The sequence below is a fragment of the Callospermophilus lateralis genome, chromosome 15 (genome assembly GCF_048772815.1).
Source record: "Callospermophilus lateralis isolate mCalLat2 chromosome 15, mCalLat2.hap1, whole genome shotgun sequence".
Classification (NCBI taxonomy): domain Eukaryota; kingdom Metazoa; phylum Chordata; class Mammalia; order Rodentia; family Sciuridae; genus Callospermophilus; species Callospermophilus lateralis.
The window spans coordinates 21,843,789-21,862,058 of record NC_135319.1 but is presented as its reverse complement, the minus strand read 5'-3'; the positions used below and the strand labels follow the sequence as shown (position 1 = coordinate 21,862,058).

The window sequence follows — 18,270 nt, the reverse complement described above, 5'->3', positions numbered from 1 at the left end:
AACAATCTTCGTGCACATGAGGCTGCTATGACCCCCCACCCCTTGGCTGTAGAGAGGCATCCTGTCTGTAGTTCAGGTCAGAGTGGATGCCACAGCTTCCCCAGGGCTTCCAAGCAGAGGGGCCCCTCAGTCCTGCCCACTCCAACACAGATGGCTTGATGCTCCTGCTGGTGTGGGGAGCTGGAGATCCCAATTCCTATCTCTAAGGGCTGCTGCAAGGATCATGCCCCTCTCTGTGATAAGACTGGGTCTGTGCTTGGTCCCAGTTGGAGCAGGGCTTCCTGAGTGTGGGCCACATTGCACCGGTCCACTGGAAACACCTAGAACGCTGGTGCAGCAGCATTGCTGTTATGTGGGGAGGTATTAACAGCAGCATGTATTAAGAAATAAATAACTGCACAGTAGACCTTTGAGATGAAGCTTCCTTTTAGAATATTTTATTTGAATGAAAAAGTGAGTTGATATAAAGAAAAAGTACCAATTACATTGTGGTCCTAAAAGTACCAATTACACTGTGGTCCTAGGCTCACCATGAGCAGTGGCCAGATAGTGCTGGTGATGCATGACCCTGCCACGGGGCAGCTACGCAGTAACACTCCCCTACAGGGCCCAGTGGGGTGCCAGGGTGCTATGGTCTGAGCTGGGTCCACCAAAGGTCTGAACGTTAAGGCTTGGTCCCTAGGACAGTGCTCTGGGGAGGTGCTGAGTTGGGGCCTAGTGGGAGGCCCCGAGGTCACTGAGGGTGTGTTTTTGAAGGGGACAGTGGGACCCAGACTCTTAGGCTTTCTCTGCTTCCTGGCTCATAATGAGCCTCTTGCTCTGACGCCTGCTCCTGCCATGGTGTGCTGACCTTGCCAGAGACCCAAGGCAAAGGGGCTGCTGGATCTTGGACTTGAACTTTCAGAACCATGAGCCAAAATAAACTTCTTTTTACTTTATAAGAAGCCTGTGTCTGGTATTTCATTGTAATAACGTAATACTAACACCTAGGATGAGACTCCTTCCTTCTCTCCCTCCTTCCTCTCTCCCTTCCCGCTTCTTCTTTCCCTCAGCCTTCTTGCCTCCCTCTTTCTCTAAATTTTCTTCCTCCCTCCCTCCTTCTTTCCTTCCCTTTCTCCCTCCTCCTCTTTCTTTCTCTTCATCTCCTTCCTTCCTATCTTCTCTTGCCTTCCTCCCCTGCACCCTCCCTTCACCTTCTTTGACTCTGTGACTCACTCTCAGTGGGCAGCTCTACCTGCCTGTCAGCCTCAACTTGTCACAGGGTCACAGGGCAGCATGCACTGCCCTCCTGGCTAGGCCCCAATACCCCTCAGGCTCTGCTCTGCCTTATCGCCCTCAGGAGGCCTCACCAGGCAGGTAGCTCCCAGAGAGTGGGTGTGGCAACAACTCCTAAAATGATCCAATGATTCTCCACTCCTCAGTAATCCCCTCCCCTTGACCGTCGACTTGTAACTCAAAAGTTATGGGGTGTTGCTTCTCAAATTAGACTAGGAAAAGATGGCAGCTTCCATCTTGGGTGCTTGTTCTTGCCCTTTCTTGGACAGCTCCCTGAGTGGGGAAGCCAGCAGCCATGTTATGAGATAAGAACTGAGTGGGGGACATGGTCCCACAGCCCCAGAGGAACAGAGGCCCACCTGCCTGAGCTTGGAAGGGCTCCGCTTCCTAGTAGTCTTCAGGTTAGCTTGGGACAAGAATTTCACGGTAACCTTATGAGACCTCACAAGCCAGAGGCACCCAGCCAAGTCATGCCTAGCTCCAGACCCACAGCCACTCTGAGATAATCAATGTTAGTTGTTTTAAGCTGCTAAGTTTTAGGATAATTTGTTATGCAGCATCTGTGTGTGTGTGTGGGGGGGGACACTGCCATTAAGACTTGGAAAAGAGAAGCTGGACCTGGGTGTGAGTTGGCAGCTGGAATCATCAAGGTCCTGTCTGTGACTCCAGGCATGGGGTAGGGAGCCTGGTGCTTCCCCTTGGTGGGGTGCTGTCATGTAACTTCTTATCAGAGCTCCATCAGGTAGAAGCCGTGGAGGACCTTACTGGGGTGGGGGTGGGGGGCTGGGGTTCCCTTCCTTTCATTACTGAGCTCAATGTCTCTTTTATTAATAATACATGCTTGATGGTGATGTCTGAATGCAAGTTCATCTCTCAAGTCTAATTGTTCTGTCGGGCATGCCTCCCGTAGATTCATCATTCCGTCTCTGTTCTTTATTTAGCAGTTTTATTGCCAGCAATTAGTAATGGCATCAGTTGGAGTCCCTCTTTATGGGGAAGATTCATCTCTGTTTACTCAGTGGGATGATTTTGGAATGAGGAGGTTTGCAGGGATAGAGACTGGCCCCTTACTGGCCTCCCTTACCAAGCAGCTCCAGGCCCTCCAATGACTCCAAAGTCTTGGGCTGCCTATGCCAAGCATCAGCCTGTCCTCCTGGCTAGGCCCAAATACCCCTCAGGCTCTGCTCTCCTGGCTAGGCCCAAGTACCCCTCAGGAGGCCTCAGGAGGCAGGGAGCTCCTGAGCAGCTCTGTGCTTTACTCCCCTTGCTCCCATTTAGGGGACTGTTAGGACTTGGATCTGAAATGTCCCCCAAAGGCTCATGTGTTGAAGGCTTGGTCCCCAGTGCAGCAATGTCCAGAGGTGGGGTTTTGGGAAGTGATGTATCACGAGGGCGCTAACCTTATCAATGCTTTAATCTCTTGATGGAGTCATAGCTGAATGGACTCTTGGGACGCGGTGGATTCTTTAGGTGGTGGAAACTAGGAGGTGGGGTCTAGCTGAAGGGTGTGGATCGTAGAGGGAGATGCTCTTGAGGACTACATCTAGACTTCAGCCTCTTGCTCTCTGGCTTTCTGCTTCCTGAATGTCATTAGGTGAGTAGCTCCACACCATGACCTCTCTGCCATGATGCTCTCCCTCACCACAGGCCTAACAGCAATGGAGCAAGCCACCTGTGGACCGAAACCTGAAACCATGAGCCAGGATAAATCTTTGCTCTTCCCAAGTTGATTTTCTCAGGTATTTGTTACAGTTATGAAAAATTGTCTAACACAGGGACTTAGACTCTTGATAACCTCTGAGTTACCCTCCCTGCCTCTCCCCAGCACCATCTCCTAATAGTAAATTCTCAGGTGTCTTTTACAGCTGCAAGATGTTTCTGTAACAGGTTTGGAGAAGAGTAATTTGCTTGTGTCACCACACAGTCTAAAATTCCCCATTGCTGGGCTCACTATTGCTGCCTGTCCAACTCATGACCCAGGAATGGAGTTTTCTAACGTTAGGTGAATCTGCCCTTCAGTTGCAGTGGCCCTCTATGACAGTTAGGCCTCTAGAATCACCTGAAGCCTGCAGGACCCAAGGCTGGGGTCTGGGGTATGAAATTCTCACCTTCACTCTAACCTGCCTAGACATAGGGTATCTTCCCTAATGCCCCTGTTCTCCATCTGATGATAAAGGTGTTTTTATGGGGGCAGTGGGCAGTGTGTGAACTTCTGCAGGGGTGAGGCAGGTTAGTTGTGGGGAGGAGGATGTCTCCATGGATGGATGTCATTGTGCCTACTTGTGAGGGTAATAGAGATTACTGGGCAGAAGTGGCCCAGCCCTCTGTGCAGGACAATGACCTTGCTAAGCCTAGCTCCAGAGTCATTCTCAAGTTGCTCCATTCAGAACCCCACCCCATTTGCTCCTGTACTGGTGCAGTCTGCACAGTGTGGCTGGGCTCTGCCTCGAGGAGTTACAGGGCTGTGATGTAGCTCATGCTTTGCAGATGAACCACCTTGGGTTGGGATTCCAGTTCCATTCTGTATGAGTCAATGACCTGAACCTCAGGTTTTTCTTCAGCACAATGAAAACAATAATCACTTACCTGTAAGGGGATTATCAGTCCCCTAAAAACGGGAGCTAACCCTTTGAGGCAATGAGGCCTGGCTTGTCAGAGGTGATAGACTTAATTCCTACCCTCAGTTGCTCTTTTACTAACCAGCAGCCTCCTCCACACTGGCCCTAAGGGATGGGGGATGCTTCTCCTTTAACATTAGCACAGACACTCCATTATTTCCTTGCTCCTGATAGCACAGTGGAACCTAGTGGAGACTGCTGGAATATCTTTAGTTATCTATTGCTGAGTGACAGATTACCTCAGCATTAGTGGCTTAAGACAATACCAATGTCCAGTGTTAATCATGGGTCTGTGAGTCAGAAATGACTAGCTAGGTGGCTCTGGTTCTAGATTTTTTACATCATTTCCCTGAGGTAGTGGCTGGAGTTGGGAGGGCGAGGACTGGGAAGCTTGGAGGTGGCCAGGCATCTCTCTCCTCACATGTATCAGGGCTTCTCCATGTGCTCTGCCCAAAAGAGCCAGCTGCGCTCCCTGACAGCATGGTGGCCTCAGCTTACTTGGCAGCCCTGGGATTCAGAGAGAGAGAGACAGCTGGCTGGAAGCTGATTGCCTTTTGTAACCCAGACTCGGGTCACATAGGGTTCCTTCTATGCTACGTAAGTGGACTGTCACAAAAGCGTACTCAGGGGCAAGAAAAGGGTCGGATTCCTCCTCTTAATGGGAGGATGGAAAGTTTTCAGAAGAGCATACAGGATGGGAAATACTTTTCAGCGTTTTAGAAAATACCATTTGCCACATTCATCCTACGGGAAAATGGACTGCAAAGAGATCTATGTCTGGGAGTCCCCAGAGCCAGGGTACAGCACCTTCTTCAGCTGGGGGACCACCGTGGCTCCATCCCTCCTCCCTCTGCCCAGCTCCATAACCTCCACATTAGCATTCTATCTCAGTTATTTCCACTGGAGACAGTCCATGTCCTCCACTGAGGCCCTAGGTAGTGAGGTCTGAGAGCCAAGCAGGCCTTGTCTCAGGGCCCTTCCGTTCAGGATCCCACTTCCTGTTGAAGAACCACCCCTTTCCCCATGATTGACATGGGGGAAAGGCCCTGCCCCCAGCTTAGGAGGAAGGGCTCTCCTGCAGGTCTGTGGCCTGACATGGTGATCTACACTTTCCAGGGAGTTCTGGGTCAGCAGGGGACTCTCCTTCATCCTAGGCCTACAGACTGTGGACCCTGTCCTCTGCTATGTCCTCAGGCAGCAAATGACAAGGAGAAGAGGCTCCAATTCCTCTGTTGCTCTGGCAGTTCCCCACGGAGCTCCCCAGCCTCCCCTTTCCCACTCAGCTCAGATCCTGACTTTCCACCTAGCCCAGGACCCTGTTGGGTAAGTGTCCTGCTGGCCTACGAGTAGCCCCTGGTCTCATCAGGGGCTTCAAAGGGTCTTGGACTCCGCTTTGGGGCTGGAGGTATATCTGATGCTATTCCATGCTCCTGCTTCTCTGCCTCCCTCCTCCTCCCCTTCCCTTCTTTCCTCCCCGTCTCCTTCTTTGTCCAACATAATAAGGACAGAGGGACTCTCCAAACACAATGATTTTATTCCGGAGTGAGTGAGTGAAAGGTTAAAACCTGGACTATGCCGGCCATGATGGATCACAGACATATTTTGGGGAAGCAAAGGGAGACAACGGTTTTCAAAGGTAAAGTGAGGAGGGTCACAGGATTGTTTTGAAACAATTATCTTGGCTCCAGCATTAATGGCATGTAACGTGGTCAGGCAGCTGAACAGTCAACAGAGGGGCAGATGTCCTTGCAGAAGTACTTTTTTGTACAAGGTTGTGGTTCTGGCAGAGTCTCTTGTGATAATTCTTGTTACCCGGTAAATCATCTATGAGGGGCATTTTTTCATGACCGCCTAGCTTTATTTTGCTAGGTTGACACAAATGACTTCGTTTTGATTCTGACAGTTTTCACTTCCCTCTTTCTTGCTGTCTACCTCTATTTACTGAGCATCTACTCTGGCCTCAGGTGTGGGGTGGAGGGTGCTTGTGGGCCATGGTGAGACCTGGTCTGAAGCTCCCACCTCAGTATCTCCAGGATCCTGGGCCTTTCTCACACCAGGCACTGCCATCCAGGGCTGGCCAGCACAAAGCCCAGCTTCTGGGTCAGCATCCAGTGCTCGGGGCTCAGTCCTTGGAAAAACACCTCCTGGTGCAGTCGTGGGAAACACTCTCTGAGAGAGGCAGACTCTGGCCAGCCCCGGGGTGCTTTCTGGGGGCGCCTCAGGGGCAAAGCTCATGCTGGCTTCTTTGGCTTCTGTTCTGAGAGTTGAAGCAAGAAAGGCTGAATAACTTTTTTCCAATTAAGCTGCATTGCTTTGTCATCTGAATCCAATTCCCCGCCAGTCCCCCCCTCGTCCCCTCTAGGACTATCCTTTTTATACATGGGCCTTCCCTGCATGTGACAAGTCTGACTGCTGTCACAGCAGATCCAGAGCTGTCGCCTGGTGCCTTGTGACCCCAAGCTTCTGGATATTTCTCCCTTGTAGCAATTTTAGACCTGTTTGGTGGGAGGAAGCACAGCCAGCAGTGACCTCCATGGCCTCCAGGATTAGGAATGCTGGCCGTGGTGGCCCAGCCCTCCTGCCAAGTGCCCAGAGATGACAGTAGGCTGTTTTGGGATCAAGGGGCATACGCTGAGCAGTGAGGGGCTGTGGCCAAGGGAACCAGAGAGTGATGGTGACTGCCTGATGTTTATGGGCACTTAGTAGGCACCAGACACAGGGGTACTAACTCACTTAATCTTCAACACCATTCTGTGAGGCTGGGATTTTATTGATGAAGATACTGAGGGTCACAGTGACCTGTTTAGTCACTTAGTATGTAGTGGTCCAAGGGTATGTGAACCCAGACAACCTGATTCTAGGTCAGGGCTCTCTCATAAGTGGGGTCTGTCTTTAGTAATTCCCATGAAGGCCTTTGTGTATTTGTTGATAGGTAGTGGTTTGCTATCCTGGACTGCTTTGATTTCAGGTCTTTCTGGTGATGGCAGGGACTTTACCTTCTAAGGAAGGCCAGATAAATTCAACTCCAACCAACATTTTGAATCAAGATTTTAAAACAGAATATAACAGCAAAGCCATTCCTGAATTTCTGACCCATGATATTATGAGAAAAGGTTTTTAAATTTTAAGGTGCTATGTTTTTGGTACCATTTATTTATCAATAGATAACTAATACAATTAATATTCTGACAGGTGGTGTCCTAAATTTCTTATTATTTTCTATCCTTGTCAACACTTGGGATTGTCAGAATTTATGATTTTTCCAATCTGATGAGCAGGTAACATTATTTCATTATAACTTTGATTTGCTTCACACACTTTAGAACTCTGCTTTTAGATACACACACATTTAGAATTATGCCTTCTTCATTAATTGGCCTCTTTATCATTCTAAAATGGCCCAATTTATTTCTTGTTCTATAAACCATTTTGACTGATATTAATTATATCCACCTCTGTTTTCTTTATTTTTATATTTCATTCTTCTGAAACTTAAGTTTATTCCTGTGAACATTAAACCGGTAAGAGTCATCTGTGTTTTATGAGTAAGTTTACTCATACTTCTTGCTATATATAGCAACTGCAGATTGAAAATATTTAAAAAATTGTTTCTTTACTGAACATGCACAGACTCTTTTCCTTATCACTATGCCCATTACAATAGAGTATGTATAGTGCTATGTACACACTTACATTGCATTGTGTCACCTAGAGATGTCACAGGAGAAGAGGTGTACGTTATATACAAATGTTGTGCCATTTTATAGGAAGAGCACCTATGGCTTGCGGCATCTGCAGGGATCCCAAAACCAATTCTTTGAGGGCATGGAGGGATCCATAGGATAATCTATATTATACATTTCCATTGCCCTATTTATTTACAGTTTTATTTTATTTTACTTTAATTTCAGCAACTTCTGAACCAACCTGAAGTTTTATTTGAGAGTATTTCTATGGATATTTATTTCATTTTATTTGTTATAAAATGTCCACATGAGAGACCCAACCAGTGAAGAATGTGTGGAGAGAGGATATGCTGGGAGGTTTCTCTGGGAGTTAGGTGGGAGCACATCAGTCACTTATGATGGACACGAGCTCAGGGTCTGGAGCCATTCAGTGAATGTCCCTTTGTCCCTCCACAGGAGGTTTACTCAGATATTTGCCCAATATTAGGTGTGTTCTGTATCACTGGACAGCACCCTGCTGATTTCCAAATTGTTGCTGTTTGAAAACTCTACAAGCAATGTCATAGCTTTGCCTTTACCTCCATGTTCTTTAAACAAGGCATTATCAGTTATGTATCTGTATCTAGGTCCAAACTTACACACCTGCTATCTATCATCTATCAGTCATTTAATATATCATCTATCTACTTACTGTGGCTTAAATGTCCCTACCAAAACCCAAGTTGAAATTTAATCTTCATTATGAGGTATTAAGAGATGGGACCAGGTGGGACTTCTGAAGACTCTGCCTTAGTGAATGAATTAAACTATTCATAGATTAATGGATCAGTGGGTTCGTGGGTTATTTCAAGAGTGGATCTGTTAAAAAAGCCAGGTTGGCTCTGACTCTGGCTTGCACCCTCTCATCATGTGATGCTTCTGCAAAGAGTTTCTACCAGCAAGAAGGCCCTCAGCAGACATGGTCCCTCCACCTCGAACCTCCCAGTCTCCAAAACTTTAAGCAGAGTAAACCTTTGTTCTGTATAATTATCCATTCTCAGGTATTCTATTATAGCAACAGAAGGCTAAGACAATAACCATCTAGATATCTAGATGTTTTACCAAACTGATGAGCATGAAATACTATTTCACTACAGTTGATAAAAATGTTTAACAATGTATAACACATGAATAGCAAACCATATAACTCATAATGGCAAAGCTCAATGTGAGCATATCTGTGTATTAGCTGCTCAAAAAAGGGAAATAAAATTAAGTCGCATTTAATTAAAATTAAGTGTGATCCCTTCCTCAGTCTCCTTTGTACCCATAATGTAATTTGCTTCTTTTCAATCCCCAGTACTTCCTCTCTCCCTGTGCTCCTCCCTGCCCCGATTCCCCTTTTCTCCTCTATTTGACATCCATTTATTTATTTAATTATTTTAAATTGGTGCATTACATTATAAATAAATGAGGAATTCATTGTGATATAGTCATACATATATTGTAAGTCTTATCTTTGATGTCCTAAATGTACTGTTATATGTCTATGTTCTCGGCTGTTTAAAAAATTCTCCTTTTATTATTGGCTGGCATGATTTTATTTAGACTTATTTTGCCTGGGATTTGTTGAACTTTTTGGATTGTTGGGTTTATGTTTATTATCAAATTTGGGAAAAAACACAGGTATTATTTCTTTAATCCCTTTTTCTGCCCTCTCTTTTTGATTCCAGTTAAATGCATATTTAATTCTTGATTTGTGTCACAGGTCACTGATGCGGTTAACTTTTTCTCCCCTGTGAGTCTCATTTAAAATAGTTTCTATTACTAGATCTTCTAATTCACTGATATTTTTCTAGATGTCTAATCAGTTGTTAATCTCATCCAGGGTATTTTTCATTTCAGATATTATATTTTTTATCCTTAGAATCTATATTTGGATTTTTTTTTTATATTTTATTTTTCTTTTCTCATATGCCATGTTTTCCTTCACATCCTATAATATACAGAAAATATTTAGACTAGCTTTTAGATGTCCTTGCCTGCTCTTTCATTTAAGTATCAATTTCTATTGAATGATGATTGTGTTATATTCATTTAAAAGGAGTTATATCTTGTCCTGCAAAAACCTAAGTTGTGTGAAACCAGTTGGATCCTTTAGAACTTACTTTATAATGAAATGGTCTATAATCTGTGTTGGCTAAAGTGGTCGCTACTCACACATGGCTCCTGAGAACTTTCTATAGGGCCAGTGCAACTGAGGGACCAAGTTTTGTGTTTCTCATATAGGACTTCGCAGCTTTAGAAGATAGTTTTCAACCTTTTTAAGGATAAATCCAGTGCGTCTTTATTCTGAGATTTATTTAGCCCCTCACTAAGATGATAACCTTCTGAAGATTCTACCCAGTGCCTGTGTCTTGGTAGGTGTTTCCACTCTGATGAGTGGATCGTGAACTATTTGATCTGTGCGTGAGCTTTGGGGATTGTTCTGCTTATGCATTTCTGGTGGTTCTTTTCCTGGGCACTGGCAGTTTCCCCTCACACATATACACAACTGCTCAGCCGAAGACTTGAGGGGACCCCTTTGCACATTTCCAGAGCTTTCTTTCTGTGAAATTCATTTCTCCCCAATATTTAACCTTGGAAATTCTGGCTTTTTTGGCCTCTCTACAATCTGATCTCTGTGGCCACAAACCCAGATTTACAGGGTCTGTTTGGGTCCCCTTCCCTGCGTGGTAATCTGGAAATTGCCTCCAGACAATAAGCCAGAAAATTCACGGGGCTCACCTGTTTGTTGTTCTTGTCTTTGGGATCTCCAACCACCTGTTGTCCAATGTCTAGAAACTTGTTTCTTGCAGAAATCCTGTAGGTAAGAGGGATGGTAGAGAGGTATGCTTTCTCAATGTGTGATTCACTTGTTTAAATGATTAGTAGATTCAATTAAGAGTTATTCATGGAGTATAATAAAATTATTCCTAAGAAGATTCTTTTTGATACCAAGTTTCCATTGAATGTCCAAAAGGCCCTTGGTTTAAATCAGAATGGAATAGTCAGATGTGCTTACTGCTGTCACTTTGGAGGGCCTTATCTTATGTGGCTTTTTGGAGTCTCAGTGGCCAAAAGAGAGGTATCACACTGAGAGTTTGACTGCACCTGGAAAATCTTTTTGAGGGCCATCAGCATAGGACTTAGGTTTGCTTAGAAAAACTCTTACCCTCAGCATATTCTGCCAACAGCCTAGAGGATTCAGATTAAATTCAAATATAACATGGACATTTTGGAAATTTGTTTCTTCCTCTTGGCTTCTGATGGCCCTTCTCCCACTCCATCCCGTCCCTTTCCCAGGTGTTTTAGTTAGCTATTTCGATGCTGTGACTAATAAACCCAATTAGCACAATTATATGGGGAGGAAAAGTTTATGTGAGGACTCACGGTTTCAGAGGTCTTAGTCCATGCCGATTTCATTTCTTGGGGCTCAAGGTGAGGCAGAACATCATGGCAGAAGAGTGTGGCAGAGGAAAGCAGCTCACATCAGTGATCAGAAATCAGAGAGAGACTCCACTCAACAGATACAGATATATACTCAGAGCCACACCCCAATTCCCACGTTCTCCAGCTACACCCTACCACTTCAGTTACTATTCAGTTAATCCTTATCATGAGATTAAATCACTGATTGAGTTAAAACTCTCACAAACTTCATTTCTCCTCTGAACTTTCTTGCACGGTCTCATACGGGAGCTTTTGGGGGACACCTCACATTATAACATCAGGGCTGTCAGAGAAGATAATAGGGAGACAATATGGTCAGGGTTCCTTTAGCAAAGGAACTTAGCCAGGTCGATTGGCTTCAAGTTTCTGGAGACTCAAAAAAGAAGATGTCAGAACTTTAAAAAAGTTTAAAAGTTCAAAAAGTTTTAAAACAATTCAAAAAGTTTCAAAACAATTCAAAAACAATTAAAAAAAAATTCTTTAGTGGCTGATCTGACTTGCTAGGAAGTCTCAAGAGACACCAGTTTCAAAAACTCACAGAGAAATGGGCTGGATTATGAAGATGTTGAGCCTCCCCTGGGTGCTCTAGGGTTTTCTAAAGCTCCTGTGTGCTTGATAGTGTTCAAACTGTACTACAAATCCAAACCTGGACATATGGGTACTATGTGTCTTTTAAAACCATTCATTTCTGTGATCGTTTTTATTTCTCTATCTATGGAACTAAAATTAGACGGATTCGTTGGATTGATTTGAGGGAAAATGGGAAGAGAGACCAAATAACTAATAAATCTTCCTGATCCTGAAGGATAGCACTCTTGATTTTCCTTAGGTGACTTAAAAGTTAAAACCCATCTGCTTTAAAGTTAAAACCCTGGCCTTCTGACTTGGCAACCAAACATGATGAAATACTTCAGAAGACTGTCGTCTGGTGCCGAGCTCTCCCTTGGTAAAAAACATAGAATTCAGGCACATTCACCCACTTGCATGTAATACAATTTGCCTAATGTCCTCATCATTCCACCATCACAAAGTCAAACAATAATTTGGTTCTAACGTGGGTTTTGGACGTTGTTATGAGGACTGGACCAGCCTTTTGGCTTCCTTTTGTTGGCAGGTGTGGAGTCTCTCATCAAAGAACATTAGTGAAATGTGAGTACTTACTTAGGGGTTACATTGTGGGACATCTGTTCTTGGGCCTTGGGTCCCTGACACTCCATCTGTGGGGTGTGGCCTGCTCAGCTGCCCACTACAGAGGGTTAGGGGAGCAGAGTAGCCACTCTGCTTTGGGGTTGGGATTGGGGCTTATCTACATGGTGTCCCACAACCAGTTGGGAAAATTCAGAAAATAATAAAAATAGCAATGCTTGCTGTATCAAAAAGATTCTTTTTATTGGCTTCAACTTAACAGTTTAAAATAAAAATTCCACTGAATATAATGATATTTACGGATGGCCCAATGCATACCTGGCACTCTTAGCCACTGGGGGATGCAGCAATAATTTGGACCAGCATGATTCCTTTCTTCAAAAGTGACCATTGAGTGGGTAAGAGGAACAAATGGATAATAAGGCAATTAATCACAGTATGTGCAACGATGGTGCTCAGTGCTGGCAGACTCAGTGCGTCAGGTAGGGCCAGGAGATAGGGCATCAGAGGTAGTCTTCTGGAGGACACGGTGTCTAAAATGGGGCACTAATACACAGGAGGTAGTGAGAGGAGATGGTAGGATTGGGACCCATAGGAAATAGGCAGGAGAAGGTTGTAAAGTTAGGACCTATAGGAATCAGACAAGGCTAGGACCAACAGGAAGTAGATGAGAAAAGGGTGTGGTTAGAACCCCTAGGAAGTAGACAGGAAAAGGTTGAACGCTCAGGACCCACAGGAAGTAGACATGAGAAGGCTGGCAAGGAGAGGGTGAGGGTGGAGAGGGAAGGGAGCTTGGGAGAGAGGGTCTGGCTATCTGTGTTGGGTAATGAAACCCTCCAAAACCTAATGGATTAAAACAATGACAATCACTTTATTATCTCTTATAAATTTTATGGGTAAGGAATCTGAGAAGGACTCTGTCAGCCCATGGCTGGGGCTGGATGGGAGGCCGAGCATGTCTCCCTTTCTCCCCACATGGTCTCAGGGCCTCTCCAGGCCTTCTTTCCACTGTGCTGGTGTGAGCTTCTTTGTAGTTGGTGACCTAGGATGGCGGACTGCCAGTATGGTGGCTGGGGACTTCAGGGTTGTGTGTTCCTGGGGACCAGTGGAGTGGCATGGTGTTTTGCCATCTTCAGATGGAGACATTAGAGCAGCGTGGACATAAGAGGAACATGTGCAGAAGGTGTGGTCCACCTAGAGAAGCTTGGGGTCTCAGGGAGCTGCAGAGACAGGCAGGCAATGAGGCCAGAAAGCAGAGATCCAGCACATGACCACCTTGCACTCTGCACTCTGGAGCCCAGCTCTTTTCTGAGGTGATCAGGAACTTTCTGGATGAGGGTGGTGCTTTAGTCAGGACCCTGGGCTACCCTGTGGGGAATGGTTTGTAAGGGAGATTGATTTGGGGGCAAGAGACCGGAGCAGTGGGGAGGCAACTCAGGAGGCAGCTTGGACCACGATGCAGAGTAGTCACTGAACTGGGCATGGGAGGAAGCCCAGGATTCGGGGCAGGCCCTGGAGCTGCTTCTCCCTCCACCACCCTCTGTGCAGTGACCAGGGGAGCACTGAGCAGGCTCTCTTGCTCAGAATCCTGAATCCTGCCCCTCACTCCCCTTGCTCTTTCTTCTGCAGGACAAGGTGGAGCAGAAGTGCCAGGAGTGGGGAGGGCATCTCCTTGAGGCTCCAGCCTGCTCTTGGATATTTCAGTGGGTAAACGGAGTGTATTGTACTGGGTAAAAGGCTTTTTGTTATGTTTTGTTTGCTTAGGATTGTGATAAATATGCATAACCTAAAATTTACTATTTTAACCATATTCAAATGTTCATTAAATGATGTTAAATACATTCGTCACCATCCATCCCCAGGCTTTTAAAATTTTTCTCCAACTTAACTCTGTACATATTAAAAAAGAGCTCCCCATCTCCCCTGGCCCCTCAGCTCCTGGCAACCACTTTCTTTGTCTATGAATATAACTGAGATATTTCTCTTAATAAGTAAAACCATACAGTATATGTTATTTTGCGAGTGGTTTATTTCACTGAACATAATATATTCAAGATTCATCCATATTGTAACATATGTCAGAATTTCCTTTTTTTTTAAGGCTGATTAATATTATGGTGTATGAATGTGCCCTGTTTTGTGTATCTGTTCATCCACTGATGGATGCTTGGGTTGTTTCCACCTTTTGGATACTGTGAATAATGCTATGAACGTGGATGGACAAACATCTAATTGAGTGTCTGCTTTCCCTTTTTTATACATACTCCAGAAATGGAATTGCTGGATCACATGGTAATTCTATGCTTAATTTTGTGAGGAATTAACAAATTTTTTTTTTCCATAGGAGTTGCACCATTTTACATTCCCACCAACAGCACACAAGGATTCCGGTTCCTCTGTACCATCATCAACACTTGTTATTTTCCATCTTTTCCTGTTGTTGTTTTTATAGTAGCCACCCTAGTGGATATGAGGTGGTATCTCTCTGTGGTTTTGGTTTACATTTTCCTAATGACTAGTGATGTTGAACATGGTCAAAAGTTTTCAATTGGAAGGCACTTACCTTGTGGGAAAGTAGCATACTGGACGAACGGTGTAGGTGTGGTTACTGAGGAGGTCAGGATAGATGGGAAGCTCCATACAGTGGCTCACTCCTGACATGGGAGGCACGATAGGCCTTAGTTGCAAGGGAGACAAGCTATGACACCTCTACTATGGCAACATTAGTGGGAATCTGCTAGAAGCCAACCATTGGATTAACCCTTTACTGAACTTTCTGACACTTTCAGTTTTGGTAATCAAAGATGTGGAGATGCTAGTGCCTCTGAGTTCTCCTTGCCCCAGGCAAGCTGGGCAGACCTCTAGATATGGTAGCACCTTGTTTGTATGTTGGGGCCAGGTTTGGGACTGTGTTCTGGAGTGGCATTTATGAATCTGCATGCACTAGAATCTCTGGGAGCTTTTGTATCTACAGTGACCTTTGCCCAACTCCTGGAGAATCTGAGGAGTGAATTGGAAGTGGGGCTTGGAACTGTTTTTCAACAAGTGCCTTGACGATTCTATAGCCCAGATAGGATTGGACATCTTGATTGGGAATGGACAGGTGAGGGAGGACTTGGCCAGACACCAGGTGGAAGGGAGGAGCCTTCTGCTCAGATGGCTCTGTAGAGGTGACATTGAGGAAGCCTAGGCTGAACTTCATGGTGACAAACTCTGGTGATATGGCCCAGAGTTCTCTTTATTCAGCTTTGACTTCATATATGAATGATGCAGAAGACCCACACAAACAAGTATATCCAATTTTATGGTGCCAAGTTGAAATATTTTCTACCTATATAGAATTCAGGTTTTGCCACAGAGGTTCTCTTGTTCTTTTTTTTTTTTTTTTTTTTTTGGTGTACTGGGAATTGAACCCAGGGCCTCACACATGCTAGGCAGGTGCTTAACTACTGAACTATAACCCCAGCCCTTTTAATTTTATTTTGAGATAGGCTCTCACTAAATTGCCCAGGCTGGCTTTGAACTTGTGATCCTCCTGCCTCAGCCTCCTGAGTAGCTGGGAGTACAGGTATGCGCCACCATGATGCCTGTTCTCCCTAGTTAGAGTTCCTCTTCTATGCAAATGATTCTTCAATTATGTGCACATGGTCAGCTCCCACTTAGATTTTTGGATCCTTGCCATTGGCTTACTGGAAACCCAACACATAACCTGGGTCATGACCTGGGTCAAAGCCACGGTTTTGTCACTTATGATATCTATATCTATGTGTGTCTTAGCAAAAGGATCATCAGCTTCCATGGCGCATCTCTAATCATGGGAAGCTCAGCACCCCTAGCTCCTCATGTCAGGTGCTATACTCCTGGTCATTAGCACTGGCTTCCTCATGCATAGTATAAACTGATCTCCCTGCAACTCTTCCACTCAGGGAGGTAAGCCTTCCTTCCCATGTAAGTGACAATACTGTACAGCCATGAAGCCATTCCATGCACCCCCCTGAAGTTTTCTATCCATGCTGAGTGGCCAGAAGCACTTCTCTAAGTTCATTATGTGGATGGAACAATCACCTAGCTGACCTTGGAAGATGCAGATTGAGATTCTGGGGTCTTACCCAGCTTCCCAGTGAGGTACGGGTGACTGATTTAGGGACCATACTTAAAGAAGCACAGGCTAGGGGTTAGGAGCATCTATCTAGAAGTGAAAGAGGCTTGAGCCCCTGGTGTGGCCCCTCTGTTTGTGATTGTATGGGCAGTTACATTCAGTCCCAGTGACTTGGTTTCTGTTACCATAAAATGAGGCCGATGAGGGCACCTCTGGTGGGTTTGTTGTGAGGACTGAAACTAGGCTCAGTGCTCCTGGCTCAGGGCTGACATGTGGCACCCACGCCATAGTGTGAGATCGTTTCTATCTGAACAGTCCGAGTAGGATATTTGATGTTTCCCTTGAGGTACTCCACACTTATGTCTCCTCCTAAGAGACACTTTGAAGGGCCCCTAAGTAATAGAAAGTGTCCAGGGCACTAAACAGAATATTTAGGCAACATCTACAGTTTCCATAAACACGTGTTCCCATTTATCACCACCAACAAGTAGGGGTTTTCCTGGGACACAAAATGAGTGAAACACCATTTCAGAAGCAGAGGTACATATTAATAAACATCTATACTGTGAGTCTACACTGGTTCAGCTCTTGTGCTGATTAGAAATGTTAATGAATAACTAGCCAACTCAATATACTTTGATATGGTAAGATAATCTATTAGTACTTAATTGGTGTCTTCTTTGACAGGCAAATTGAAGCTGGGGAAATTCTGATTTCTTCATGAACAGATGTACCACTTTATGTTTCTTGACTTGATACCACCTTCTAAAGGAGGTCTTCAGAGCAACCTTGTCAATTACTGAACACATGGGATGGTAATGGTCTTTAGCTCCCCAAATGCAGAGATCTCATCTTATTATAGTCTCTTCTATGGAAGTGCCTGGCACAGTGTTGGTTTGTAAAAAGGAGAGAGGGAGGACAAGAGGAAGAGAGGAAGTCTGGCAGGAAGGCAGGATGGCAAGAAGGAGGCGGGGGGAAGGAAAATGGAATAAGGGAGGTAGGTAGGAAGCAGGCATAAATGCCCCCCCCCACACCCTCTGGGACAAACTGAAAGAGGATTTTTTTTTGCCTCTGGGGCATTACCTGGATTTAGGAACATGGATGTTTTGCTGTGAGCAAGTGAGGGCTGACTTGCTGGGATCAGGAGTCCAAAGCATTCCTATTACCTGATGTGAGTGGATGCTGAAATCTGCCAGAGCCCTGCTCCTCTTTTGCATCCACAAGGGCAAAGAAGACTGGAAAGCTGACATTGATCTCCAAACAGCTGTCCTTAAGTGTCTACCTCTATAGATAGCCCTGCCAATATTGCCTTTCAGACTGAAGGTGACTGCCTTCCCCAAAATAAATTCCCAAAGTATTTTTCCTTGTAGGGATGAAGTTCTTATAACTATGGTTCCTATTGAAATGAGAGCCTCTTCTTAGGCTAGGCAATTATTTTCCTGGAGCCTTAGAATTTTTTTTTTTTTTTTTTTAGATTTGAGATCCTAATTTTTAAATTACTTATTAGTTTTCACCTAGTAAGATGAAAACACAGTTGAGAAGACTCTCAAGGTGATTTGCTGGTGGCATCCAAACAACTTCATTCTTGTTGCTTGTATCTCTGTAAATGCCTGATGGGAACCAAATCTATGGGACGGTGACCTGCACTTCAAGCTGGTTGTCTGGATGCCTGACCAGGTGTAGTGAAACTTAAAGGCATCAGGCTGTGGAGGAGCATTTTCATAATGAAATTCAGGCGTGGCCACACTGTCTGGGAAAACAGATATAAAACCCTGAACCCAATTGCAACCCAAAATATTGCTCAAAATCCCTCTGTTTGAGTGATTCTGATCCATGCATCTGATCCTCATCCTCTCAGTGTGGAAATGACACCTCTGTGAATAGAAACAGGATGATGCAGTTTGTATGGTCCCCTAGGACTTATGGAGCACAATCCTGACAGCTGTTGGGGTTTTTAAACAAGGAGGGAGGTGCT

The 18,270-nt window shown here is 45.0% G+C and overlaps 1 long non-coding RNA gene across 1 annotated transcript; it reads right to left on the bottom strand.

Moving 5' to 3' along the window:
• Nucleotides 1-6,019: 6,019 nt before the first annotated feature.
• Nucleotides 6,020-11,055, bottom strand: LOC143381645 (uncharacterized). Its single transcript, XR_013088831.1, has 3 exons — nucleotides 10,991-11,055; nucleotides 10,346-10,421; nucleotides 6,020-6,150 (listed from the first exon to the last, which is right to left on the bottom strand). It is a non-coding gene; the product is annotated as an uncharacterized LOC143381645 (long non-coding RNA).
• Nucleotides 11,056-18,270: the final 7,215 nt, after the last annotated feature.